This window comes from Amblyomma americanum, chromosome 5 (genome assembly GCF_052857255.1).
Source record: "Amblyomma americanum isolate KBUSLIRL-KWMA chromosome 5, ASM5285725v1, whole genome shotgun sequence".
NCBI classification, from domain to species: domain Eukaryota; kingdom Metazoa; phylum Arthropoda; class Arachnida; order Ixodida; family Ixodidae; genus Amblyomma; species Amblyomma americanum.
In genome coordinates, this window is record NC_135501.1 from 178,693,767 (window position 1) to 178,707,094 (window position 13,328).

Below are 13,328 nucleotides of genomic sequence, written 5' to 3' on the forward strand. Positions count from 1 at the left end.
ACCTCCGAGCTGGATGTTTTATAATGCATTTGTTGATTGTGGTTATGACGTCATACGGCGTCTGAAAATATTCGAACCTTGCTGTATGTGTTGTCCATGCCGACCATTAATGAGAGTAGGGGCATACGTAATCAAGCGATATTAAATTCTGACTGGGCAATGGAAAAAATATGCTTGTATCTCCAGATTGTCACAGTGCATGTTTCATTGCGTAAGAAGCGTTCTTCAAAACCCATGTTCAGCTAAGGGGAACTATTGCTATAAATACGCTCATGAGGTTTTAGCTGGGGATTCCTGCTCATTACAAGGTATCTAAGCGCTATAAAATAATATGCAACCTTCATTTTGCAACGTGTGGTGTCTTCAAAGAGATCCCTGGGGCTCTCGATTTTTTTTTTAAAACTTTGCAAAAACCGATCGCATACCCTCCTTGGAACTACTTACGCTAATGGCCCCTAAAGCGAGTGCAGCTTGCTTTCTTTAAAGTAATGCCTATCGGCATCAGGCAAGCCTTTATGATCGCTGCACATAATAAAACAAAAAAACATCCTTGAACATAAAACAAAAATAATGGCAACATAATCAAGAGGAAAACGTTGGATGGAATTTTATTAAAACTACCTTCCAGTGCACCGCAAAGTCAGCAGTAACGAAGGAAATCTTCTAAGTCGCGGCTTAAGACATCGCATAAGCGAAATTCACAGGCTGTTGCGAGCGCAAAGTCAGAGAACGGCTTCTACGTTCTTTAAAAAGGAGCGGCAAAGAACCAAGATAAGAATTTCCTGTCTTATTATACATGAGGACCTCTACAGGCATGAACGCCCTGTGGGTAGAAATAATTAATTTAAAAATAAAAACTCTGAGAAACTACTTGGCATTAGGGAAAAGCGGAAGAATATTTTTTTTTCATCTCGGCGGCCGCGCGTACATAAAAGAACCTAGGCTTCGCAGAAATTATTGCCTCGTTTCAGAAGTGAAAGGTTGTGAAAGTTGGGATGCATGCCTAGTATATGAAGCACACTACATAATTCATACGCAATTTTTTGTTGAAATTTTCGCCTTTTTTGTGTGTATAAGATAAGGGGGGGGGGGGGCGCTAAGAGCTGCCAAGGTATGCTTCTTTCTAGAAGAAAACAGAATGCCTCAAACGTTGGCTTCAGTGCTGCGTTGTGGATTTGATGCGATTGAACACCTCTTAAAGGGACACTGAGGAGAAATTGAAGTTGGCTTGTATCGATAGAATAGCAGCTCCTGATCAGAAAAACGCCACTCTTACTGAAAACATAGCTCTTGTAATGTAGATAACAGCAAGAACCAAAATACAGGTGTCGCCGCCACAGGCCATTCTCGCAAGTACAAGCGTGATGACTTCCTAGGGCAAGAGGCGCCACCTTGGAAGAATTTTCCTTTCTTCATGGAATCCATGAATCTCTGAGCCTGGCAAAGGAAGGTTGCGCACCGCACCGCTAGCTGTCAGAAATCACGGAGTCTGCGTTTACGTCACGTATCACGTCACTCCGTTCTGAGACGTCATAAGAGTTGCCGTGGCGTCATAAGAGTTCCCTGAGTTTGAATTAGAGCGGCGGGAAAAACTTTTTCATCTTCCAATCCAAATTTCTTTGAAATAAATGCATCTTTCGCGCCCGGACAAGCGGCAACAAAGCCATGAAATGCCGAACTATCAGATTTTGCTAACAAAGAAAAAATGATAGAGTTCTCCTCAGTGTCCCTTTAACAAAAGTTTGTAGGATAACCTTTGCTTGAATTGAAGTTCTCTAGAACTTTAAAAAGGTAGTCACGCCGTTCAGCTTTCTTGCTTCATTTTTTTTTTCTGCGTCTCATGTCTGATGTGTATATAAAGCTCAATTGCATCATAGATAAGATTTTTCGTAGCAGATAATACAAAATATTCAGAAATCAGGACCGACTTAGTTTCCTCCGAAGGGAACATTATATGTAGTAAACAAATTTAGGTTCTTATTTCCTTAAGACCCTTTACTTTCAAGAGAGAGATAACATAGTAGGATGAACGATAAGTGCTGGTGAAGCAGAATGTGAAGATCCAGGTACCGGGCTGCTTAGTTGATATATTTTACCCTTACGCAATTCTCTCACGCGAGCGCAAACGTTTACGACTTAAAGACTTCGCTTTCTCTCCATGACCACAACGTTCGGTAGGGTATCAATGTACGAAGCCGAATAATTTTTGTGGTTTAATGCCTAATGGAATCTGAGCACTTGTTATACATCATGACCATTTTATGAATCACCTGTGCAAGAATACCTAATCCCTCATTATGAAATTGGGTCATTTCAACTCCTTTTTGTTTTTTTTTATTAAAGCATTTGCGACGTGGTGTCAGATGTTTCAGAAGCAAAGTGCGGGCTCCATATGCGGGAAGTCGTTCGGCAGAAGATAAACTAAGAGGATGGCTCAGAAGTGTTGTTTTAGTGTTGTGGAATCAACCAACACAAAGGGCACATACACGCGGTTTTTGCGTTTTTTTTATATTTAATGACCAACAGAAACGTTGGAGTTCTCCATTACCTACCCAGTACACAATAGAAGGCATCACCAGGGACAGAGCTTGTCTAATACTTCATTACTTTATGTGTTCTCATTCACTTGGTTCCAATCATTATAATGATTCACTATTGCCTTTATTGGGCCGGAGAAATGATTTTTTAACTTTATATTGCGTGGTTTCAGCTTTAAACTCCCTCTGCCGTACTTCATGGATATAATAACTTACTCCTTTTATAATCAAAATAAATTTCAGCTAACAACCAAAATTCGCCCTTCGATAGTCAAATGCAGGAAGCTCTGAATTCTCTTCAGATTGCGACAGCGCAGTCGTGGTTCGATATAATACAGCGTTCCCTTCACGCTGCATGAGCAGGCCAGCAAGATCCTGGCGTATCTGAGAACGTTGAGATCGACCGAGAGACGTCGGGAATTTGATAACCGCAAGGGCACTCGGCTGTATTGAGTTTCCTGTTGAAGTTAAGGAATTATTTTTCTGCTACTGCCTTTAAGCTTATTTCGTAACTTGAAGGATAGCGTGGGTGCAATTCGCGTGACTGAGCAACCACCCGGTGCTCTTCACATTGTATCGGTCTCTATTCGCAATGTTCAGTGACCCGCACAAAGCACCGCAGGAGTGAGGAAAAATGCTACATTGGCTAATCTCTAATGCTTGCAATGGTGGCAAGAAATTTCTGAACCGCGATTACGGGAGAAGCCTATGCATAGGTGTTTAATAACCTCTAGAGGGGAAGGCGGAACTAGGGAGGGTGCAGAGAGGCAGGAGTGAGCGCTTGACCGATAAGAGGAACAAGCCGCAGGAACTTTCCTCCGTACGTGCACCGACCAACTATATTGCCTATTTCTATTTCTTCAGTCACTTGTTCATATCTACCCGCCGCCGAGGTTCAGTGGTTATGTCGCTCGGCTGCTGAGCCGAAATACGCGGGTTCGATACCGGTCAATGCGGTAGGATTTTGATGGAGTCGAAATGCTAGAGGCCCATGTACTGTGCGAGGTCAGTGCACGTTATAGAACCCCAGGTGGTCGAAATTTCCGGAACCCTTCACAGCGGCGTCCCTCATAGCCGGAGTCGCTTTGGGACGTTAAATCCACATAAACCAAACCAAACTTCTTCATATCTTCGGAAGCAATACGACCCTTGGCTACAGAAAAAGTCTCTGTAACGATAGTTCACATGTCACTGCTTTCCTTTACGCTGATCGTCGTGAGCTTACAATCCACTCGGAATATCTTTACTCGGAAGAATAAGACACAAGTATTGCGCCTTGTTACAAATCGAATTCGAGGTCTTCACTGACGCCGAGTACAGGAGGCGTATATTTTGTGTACAGCGTTCTCGAGAAACCTTCACGCTACAGGGTTTGCCGATTCTGTGTATCCGGGCATCTATGACACAGCGGAACCTTAATAAGTCAGGAAGAACAGCTGTTTCCTTTCACCTCCAGAAACTAGGAACATTGTTGGTACCGAACCGCCTAAATTCACGGCAGGGAAGTGGATTATTCCTGTGGACTTAATACTTTTGTCTGAGTCATCTTCTTTCTAAATATTCTCATTTTTGCAGACCAATTCTTCGTCACGCGTGTCCCTTCCCTCGCTTACTAGTTGAGATGGGAGGAGGAGAAGGGGACGATTAGCGTATGGCAGGTAAGGATAGGGAAATGCCCCTTAACACCACCTTTTGCGGTTGACCATTGGAGACCGCCGGCTTCGATGCCGGCGGACAATTTTCACTTTCATGATGCTATTAATACTATGGAATTAAAAAAAAATTTAAGGGGACAATAATAATAGTATTAATAATAATAATAATTGGTTTATGGGGAAAGAAAATTGCGCAGTATCTCTCTCACATAACGGCGGACACCTGATCCGCGCCGTAAGGGAAGGGATAAAGGAGGGAGTGAAAGAAGAAAGGAAGAAATAGGTGCCGTAGTGGAGGGCTCCGGAATAATTTTGACCACCTGGGGATCTTTAACGTGCACTGACATCGCACAGCACACGGTCGCCTTAGCCTTTTGCCTCCATAAAATCGCAGCCGCGGTCGGGTTCGAACCCGGGAACTCCGGATCAGTAGTCGAGCGCCTTAACCACTGAGCCGCCGTGGAAGGTAGGGACAATAAACGAATACATAAAATGGCCCTGAAAAGTAAACTTAAAAAGATGCTGCAAAGCATTAAGAGAAACGTACGTGCCTGAAACCCTTGGCTATGACAAGGGCCAATCTTCATCTGTCTCCAAATGCTTCTAGCTGTACTTTGTCCAGAATAAATTGGCGAGTGCGAGGAGTTACGAGTGATTCGTATACGTTGCTAGTCACTAAGCAAGTGGCGGCTCCATAAGAACTATTCTTTATGGTATTCGTGGCGTGACGGCTGAAAGCTATATCTCGAAAAAAGTGGAAATTAACTGAGGAACAAGACGTTAAAAGTTAGCAGAAAAAAACAAAGTCGAAAACTTTTTCCATTGCTCAATCGTAACTGTCCGAATCACGTGCACGAATACAAGCGCTCTTGTGACATCGCTGTCACAGGGAGGCGTGCATTTGGCTTCATAACACTATTACAAGCCTCAATTTATATGTTCCTTTCGAGCATGGTGGTTGTGAAAAGCCTTTATTTAATGAAAGAGGTGAGGCTCTTTAAAGAGCCCCGCAATAGGTGGAGTCCTTATTCCGGGACCCCATTGGTCGAAGCCGCCAGCTTAGCCCTCTTGACCAAAACCTTTTGGGACTGAAGGTCCGAACAGCCAAGCAGGGCCGCCTCCCATTCCTCTCTGGTAGGGTTGGGGTGGGGGGGGAGAGCTGAGTTGCGCTATGCCGGCGGTCGAAGAGATTATCGGCCAGAGAATAATATTGTAACAGGTGCTGCTTTTGCAGCTTGGAATAATTTGCAGAGCATGCTGTCAATCCCTGTGCACGCATGAATAGAAGTCATGGCAGCAGAATTTCAGCACCTCCTGAGGTCAACTCGTATATATACAGTCGAATCATGTTACAAAAAAAAAGGGAAAGTCCTGAAACGTGAAGCCTGAAGCGTAAAAGTGGCGATGCAGTTGGATTTACCATGGATGACTACATTGGTGTTGTTTTTATTGTAACGATTGCTCTTATTTTATGCGGAGGTTTTAAGTAGGCGATAGAAATTTTCTACTGGGGGTTAACGTTGGCTGAGGTGGGCGGGTGAGTGGCTGGTGATGCTTCTGGGGAGTGTCGGTGCCGTGGGGAGGAGAATAGAGGGTAGCATTGCATGGATTGGTTGGCCCACTCAGTCGCACTTCCTTGCGTTTAGAAAAAGTCAGCTAATCGAAATTCGGCTTAGCCTCGTCCCAAACGTGCCTCATCTTACCCTGTGCTCTTTGAGCCGCAGAGCTGCATAGCTCGCGGGCGGTTTCGGCGCAGAGGCTGAATAAATTTACCGAGACGGTAAAGCGCACCGTAATCGCAAAGTGCTGGAGTCGAGTGGCCAAGGGACTGCCTTCTTCGAACGCTAGTAGCTCCAAGGAGCCAGGTAGATTAGAGAGAGCGAGAGAGATGGAAAGTGGGATTAGAGGCAAGTGGAAGCAGGAAATCTTTCATTGCTAATGCGCCGTAATATGACCGTCGCACGAACATTTTTACTTCTGTCGTCTGTTTCTATTTTGCAGTCTTCCACCGCTTCACGGCGCCCGCTAGAATACTCGCTAAATACAACATAGCAACTATGGAAAAGTGTTTCCGGGTGATAAGCAGGGATGTTGAGCAGGAATTGTGCTTTACGATTCGTACTAAAATTTATTCGACTTTCACACGAGCTTCCGCAACGCTTATTAGATTTGTACTAAGTTTTTTTCTGCCGCAACTAGAGTTCAACGCCGACGAGAAATTCTAGACGAAGGCACCATGCCCACAAGGCGTAATCCTAAGTAACAAGTTCGCTACCGCGAAAGTGATTTGTCTTTATTTTTTAATTCCGTGCAGTTCCCTCTGGTAGCTTTTTTTGGCAGACTCAAACGACAATATATTGCAGGAATTCTATCACGCAGTCTCCATGCCCGAGAAAGCAAGTGCATCGTTTTCCAACGGAGCTGCTTAGCGGTCGGTAAAAGCGCAAGAAAAAAAAACCCTGCCACAGCTACAGCTCAGAGGTCAGCGTGGTTAAGAATAATCGGAGCGAGCGCGCTAATAGCAAGACCGCCTGGTACATCTGGCATGTACTGAGAGGTTAAGCAAAACAGCTGGAATATATTTTTTAATAATAATTGGTTTTTTGGGGGGAAAGGAAATGGCGCAGTATCTGTCTCATATATCGTTGGACACCTGAACCGCGCCGTAAGGGAAGGGATAAAGGAGGGAGTGAAAGAAAAAAGGAAGGAAGGGGTGGCGTAGTGGAGGGCTCTGGAATTATTTCGACCACCTGGGGATCTCTAACATGCACTGACATCGCACAGCACACGGGCGGCTTTGCGTTTCTGCTCCATCGAAACGCATCCGCCGCGGTCGGGTTCAAACCCGGGAACTCCGGATCAGTAGCCGAACGCACTAACCACTGAGCCAGCGTTTCCATGATCAACCTCAGCTTTTTAGGCACTGTCGTAGACCTTAGACGAAAGCAGACTTTTATTCATACTGTCGTCTCCCAGTATGTTGGATCAACCGCCAGGATTATTATTATATTTATTCCCATTGCCTAAACAGCTGTTATTTCAAATAAAAAACGCAGAATTTTTACCGCTCAGTCTTGCGACGTTGCAAAACACGCGCATCGTTTTCCAGGGCAGAAAATAAGCCAGCGTCAACAAGCTAAAAAACACACCCGGCCACTATTAAAACTCAGAGTCGAGCGTGGTTAAGACTCCACGAGAATTTCGCTGTCTTTTTCCCACTGTCCACTTTCCCTTCTTACATTAAATGAGCAAACCTGTGTGGAAGTGACGCCGGAGAGCGTAACAGCTGCGTTCTTCACATGCAGGCACGCGCAAACACTGGCTCGCGACGTCTTCCGCCGGCAGCCCATGGCGAGGTCTCCGTGTTTCCTTCCTTCCTTCCTTTTTTCCCCATTTGCATTACCCAGCGCCGCTCGACCACTCGGGAGAAAACAGTTAGGGTCCGCGGTCCGCTGTTCATTAGGGAGCACTCGGCTCGCCCGCAGAACGCATGCGAGGAGCAATTAAACCGCGCGACCGAAATTACCCGGAAGAGGAAGTGGAACTGGGGACGGAAGAAGACGAGGAATTATGCAGATAGAAGCACAGTGAGACGGTCACTGGGAGAGTCGTTAAACTGACTGTGAATACTGGAGAAGAGATGTATGCGGGCAAGAAAAAAAAGGGAAACATTTAAATGGAGCCTCACGTGACAATTTGCAAGACTAGTAATAAAAATAAAAGGGTGGAAGCCGGGCAGAGGTGACGTCCCATGGCGAGCCTTCCTGGCTAGAGTCCAGTTTTAGTCATTGCTTAGGGCCAAACTTTCGCCCTTTAATCTTTTTATGACTAGGCTTCAAAGCTGTCACGTGATGCTCTCTTCAGAGAGTCAAATATTTTTTTTCACTCAATCTCACTCGACGGCCTTTAACGGCGTTGTTCGCGCTAGCGACACTTTAGTGCCGTACATTCCTTGCCCCGCTCAAAGCAATGCACACTGTTCTTACGTCACCGTTTTTCTGTCGTGCCTAAGCGTAGTAACACGGATTATTGTGGAGGCCATTGCGTAACTGAGAGCAACTCCTTGAAATTGCTGGTTAAGAATGCTATCTGGTTCGCGCTTATATTTCGCACAGATAGACGGAGTATTCGACGGTTTGCTGTGTTCAGTACTACTATGTACTTTGTGGGGCCTTTGTCTAGCAGTGACTGTGACCGGTGTAACGATGATATTGATCAGTCATAAAGCAGCCAGTTTTATTACAGCCGCACGTCTCGTCCTGTCAGTCACTAGACTCAGGTAGCGAGTGCGTTTTATGGGCACTCAATTGAGTTACCTTATAATGGTTCGCTGCACGGTCTAGATCTGCTTTCGACTACTCCGTAGGTATAAGCTAATGCACCTAAACAAGAAAGCGTTTTGGCATCGGACCTTATTGAGACCAAATAAATTAAAGCCTCGGTCGGATGCCTATGATAAGCCAACCTAAATTATCTGTATTATGATAAGCCAATCGCAGCTAGAGCACACGGACGCCTATGCATTTCGCCTCCACCGAAACGCTGCCTCCACGGGTGGGTTCGAACCCGGGAACTCAAAATCAGTAGCCGAGCGCACTAACCACTGAGAGAAAGAGAGAGAAGTTGTTGCCAGGAAGAAAGAAAAGGAAAGTGCACAGGCCTGCCCACTGGCTCAAGCCGAGCCACAATCGCTACCACATGCAGATAGTAGGGGAGTTGAAAGATGGGATAGAAAGACAGGATAGTAAAGACGCGCTAAAGACAAGGCCGATCCCGGAGGTAGTGCAATACCGGGCCAACCGGTGGCGAGAGTGAAGCATCCTTCAAACTCTCCGCCACATTTCCAAAAATAAGTCCAATTGGACCCGTAACAGATACTCTACAGGGTCCGGACAATCCCGGACAATCGCGGCACTAACCACTAACCACTGAACCGCCGCGGCAGGTGATATATATTGGGAAATTGGTTTTTGAGGAAAAGAAATGGCGCAGTATCTGTCTCACATATCGGTGGACACCTGAACAACGCCGCATGAGAAGGTGTAAAGGAGGGAGTGAAAGAAGAAAGCAAGAAAGAGGTGCCGTAGTGGAAGGCTCCGCAACAATTTCGACCACCTGCGGATCTTCAACGTGCTCTGACATCGCACAGCACACGGGCGCCTCTGCGTTTGTGTACTGTCTAATGTCAGTGACGAAGACCTGTTTTTGTTTACAGTCTTAGAAAATTTGTTTGCGCACTACCGCTCTACTCACGCACAACGCTAGTCCAGAATAAAAATATACTTTGTGGCATGTACACAACTCCCAGTGGAAGACCGTTCCGTGTTAGAGCGAATATGGAGTTAAACTCCAATAATTTATCTCCAATAAGAATAAGAGCGCGATTCGTGTATCTTAGCAATGAAGAAGAGAAGTCCTGATAACAAGAAAAAGCATCACAACTAGTAGGAGAAAAGGTAGCTCAGGGGTTATAGCGCTCGGCTTCTGATCCGGAGTTCCGGGGTTCGAAACCGACCACGGCGGCTGCGTTTTTATGGAGGAAAAACGCTAAGGCGCCCGTGTGCTATGCAATGTCAGTGCACGTGAAAGATCCCTAGGTGATCGAAATTATTCAAGGGGATCTCGACTACGGCACCTCTTTCTTTTTTCACTGCCTCCTTTATCTCTTCCCTTACGGCGCAGTTCGGGTGTCCGCTGATATATGAGACAGATACTGCGCCATTTCCTTTCCCCCAAAACTAATTATTATTATTATTATTATTATTATTATTATTATTATTATTATTATTATTATTATTATTATTATTATTATTATTATTTTTAATATTATTATTATTATTATTATTATTAGTATTATTATTATTATTATTATTATTATTATTATTATTATTATTATTATTATTATTATTCACCTGCAAATCTGCCAACGCCTGCCTGATTACAATGCCAGCCAGATCAGCAGGCTTCGCCTGATCAAGCCTTTTCCTGCTACTCCATATTATGTTTTCCCAATCGTCGCCCTTAATGCTCACTTTAAAAGTGCAGCAACAGCTTCCAAGAACTAGCCACATGTCGCAGAAAACAGGCAGCATACTTTGTATGCGTTTTCTCCGTGAAACGGGGTTCTGTAGAGAAGCATTTGCCAGCCAATCGAGCAGCTTGATCTACGGCCTCAGACGGTCCTCACTGTTAGTGACGTCACATCGCGATTGGTAGAAGAGCGTTGGTGTTCAAGCATGTGCAACTGCGAAGCGAGAGTCACTGATAAAACTGAAATAAGGTAGATATCGGTTCTACGTTCCGACCAATAGCAGATATTGGTAGAAGTAATAGTAGAAGTAAAGTGTACATCGGTTGTGCGTTCTAACCCTTCTAAAAATGATCAGTTAATGTGGCGGTAGCTGAGCAAGGAGGAAGCAAATCAAAGATAACAATATCTGACGTCCGGGAGGCAGAAAGTTGGAGTGCTGAGCAAGTGTCTCAGATGCTAATGGTATGAGGATGTCAATTACGCGTCTCCGAGTTTGGCTGCGGACTGCCGTCGAAGTATACCATCCAAGACGTTTGCGCGCAGGAGAACAAAGACAAAGGTTTCCTTCTCCGCTATTATCGAGCATTGCTCATCTTTTACTAGATCCATTCAGTAGCAAGGAGAGCACTAAGAAGCACAAAGATGACGTCAAAGATGACCAGCTTCAAGATGACGTCAGTTGTCGAGCAGTTTTCCGCTAGACTCCAAAGGCTAACTATCACTGACACAAATGACTGGGTACGTTGCCCACGAGTTCGGCTATCTATTTTTTTTTTCTGGGTGATAAACTGTCTTGCGATTTCAGCGTCGCAGTAACAATATACACCCGACGTCGGCAGTAACTTACTTTGTTTTCAGAGTTCAGATGCTGTTCGCGGTTCCTCTGGCAGCGCATATATAATAAAGTAACCTAACCAGGTCAAACGTGTCAGAGCCTTAATACACGCTGTAACGTTATCAGTGAGTATATAAACGTCTTTTCTGCTTACTGCTGTTTTCATATTTTCTTCGCCGGAAGGAAAAGAATTAAAGCAGCGCCGTAGGACGAAGGCATGAAGAACAGAGCAAAAAGCTGCGCTTAGAGCCACACAATGCAACGCGTTTAGCCTGGGGACAAGAAAAAAGTCGCCCAAGCTTTTCGGTAATGCAGGGAGAAGGTTTTGCATAAAAAAATGCAGAAAAATGAACCAACGAAAGCAGGAGCGAATAGAATGCTGGCATTGACGTCTGGAAGCAATAAAACGTAGAAAAAAAGCTGTACATACTACAGAGGAGTGCTCAATTTAGATGGAATAAACCATAGTGTCCGTGCCTATTCTGGAAAACGGCACTGGATGCTACCGCCAGAAGTGGAACGATTTGCAGCCGGGAGGTGCTTTCGCTGGCTGACGCCGGCGTTCTCCATGTGGTGTTACGTTGGATGGTAGCGCGTCTATTAGGAGGATATAAAGGATCGAATAGGAGGTGAGCCGAAGCACAAAAACGAAAGGAACCACCGAGACGAGCAAAAAACAACCCTGGGAATGGTCGATCGAAGTGGAAGAGAAGCCAGCGTTCACGTCAGCGTGACGAATCCAGACGGACAGCAAGGCGAAGGAAGCGCCATTCACTGATCGGATCCTAACGACGTGTCGGAACCGAATTGCATATCTGCTCGAGCCAAGTACTTGCTTCTTTTGGGGCGAAACTTTCTTTCGTGATTTCACGCGTCTGGTTGTTGCAGGGACACCACCATTTCTAGCGCTTTCTGCGTACCTTATCTTTGGACGTAATTGCAACGTCTTAAAATACCTCTTAGTTCCGGCAGTCTCCTCTTCACTCTATATGAAGAACGGCTAACATGAAAAATGCTCTTTTCACTTCGCTCAGCTGAACGTTGCAAGCTGTACGGAGCATTTACGTAACGCTAGCAGCAGCGTTCGATTGCCATATTGTGGTGCTGGGGTTGCAGGTTCGGCTTTATTCTAAAATTGCAGAAAAAGCGAAAAGAAATCTCTCTTTGCTCGCTATTTCAATGGAACTTGAGAGTGCCTTCCAGATGACTCTTCTATGGGTACACTGGTAATGCACTGCAGCTTCATGAACGGCTCGGTAATGCGAAGCATGAATTTCAAGGAGATTTGAGTTATCCGTGTTAAAGTTTCCAGAACGTTGCGAAGCTTTCAGCGAAGTAAAACAATTCAGTCAACGAGACAATGACCAGTGAGCCTGCATGCACAAACGAACCCTATACGCGGTGCTTATTTTTGCATTGTCGAAGGAATTAGAAATGAGTGAGAAAGGGATTGAGGATGCAGTATTTTGGCCCTATAGAAGTTCCTGTATATCAGAAGCGCGAGAACCTGCATATTTATTGAAAACACACTTTCCCCATAACAAAGTGTGACAAATTTTGTGTCTCTCAAAACGATAAAGCTGCGCACAAATACTGAAGCCCACGCAACAAACCAGTATCAAACTGCGAAACTGTTTCACCACCTGGCAATGCGAGAGTGCGAACACAAAAATATCGTGTTGTTTTGCCGTTAGGGATAGCGTTTGAAGTGAAGATATCTTTTCGTGGAACTCCTGCTTCTCTAGATCCTGGCAATGTTTCGAAGTTTATTCAGAAATAATTACAAATGTTATATCTACAAAGAAGGTTAGAAAAAAGAGGTCCCAAAGTTTGGCACTGTAGTGGGACATCTATGTACAAAAAAAAAACAAATAGCAACATGAAGCAGCATTGGATATCAATACAAACTTGTTGCCGATATTTCAAGAATAAAACATATGAAGTGTAAACAACAATTGCCCTAAAAAGTTAAGTTTCGATGAGAGAGCAAACCAGATAGATATAGTGTGGATTAAAACAGCTTCCTAATCAAGAGTAAAAAATGAACTAGCTGAGTTTTCGTTTAAATGACGATACAGATGACAGTTTTAATAATATGAGGCAATGAATTTCATAGTTTTATCAAAGAAAACCCGACAGTCTACATCTCATAGTTAGTTCAAACTCATGACAGTGTAAATTTATTGTGGGATGTAAATCTAGTAAGATTACGGTTGATAAGCTCCTAAATATGTATGTACTGTGGAAGGTAAAGATTATTTAACAGAACG

General features: G+C 44.5%; 1 pseudogene; it reads right to left on the minus strand.

The window, feature by feature from the left end:
- Positions 1 to 8,949: 8,949 nt before the first annotated feature.
- On the minus strand, positions 8,950 to 9,098 carry LOC144135558 (U2 spliceosomal RNA; annotated as a pseudogene).
- Positions 9,099 to 13,328: the final 4,230 nt, after the last annotated feature.